This window comes from Aphelocoma coerulescens, chromosome 2, assembly GCF_041296385.1.
Source record: "Aphelocoma coerulescens isolate FSJ_1873_10779 chromosome 2, UR_Acoe_1.0, whole genome shotgun sequence".
NCBI lineage: Eukaryota > Metazoa > Chordata > Aves > Passeriformes > Corvidae > Aphelocoma > Aphelocoma coerulescens.
In genome coordinates, this window is record NC_091015.1 from 14196673 (window position 1) to 14197160 (window position 488).

A 488-nucleotide genomic window follows, 5' to 3' on the forward strand; every position below is an offset into this window, starting at 1 on the left:
CTGAAGAAATTTTACAAGAACAATGTGAGAGTTAAAATCCTACCAGGTTAATAAGTGGTGGGGAGGGGTGGAAAACTATTCAAGTGGTAGCCTTCTCTAATCAATGTCTAAAGGGTCAAAAAGATTTTACAGGTGAATAGAATCATGGATAAGACTGTAACAGATTCAGCTGTGTATACAGCAAACAGGGTGAAAGTGTTAGCCTGGTCCTAAAAGATACTGCAGACAAAAGCATGGGATAGCAAAAGAAAAGGAAAGGAATAGAGGAATTAAGTGTTTTATTGTTATTCTCAGATGTATGTGACATACATGGAGAGAAGACTGCCTATTTGAAACGACCATGGACAACGGAAATGTTTTTCAAATTTAAAGACTTGTATATTGCACAAATCAACTTAAGTATTCCTTTGGACACAAATTTTTGAATTATCAGCTGGAACATATTTTGAGTTAAATCCACGCAGACAACAAATTTAAAAATATATGAG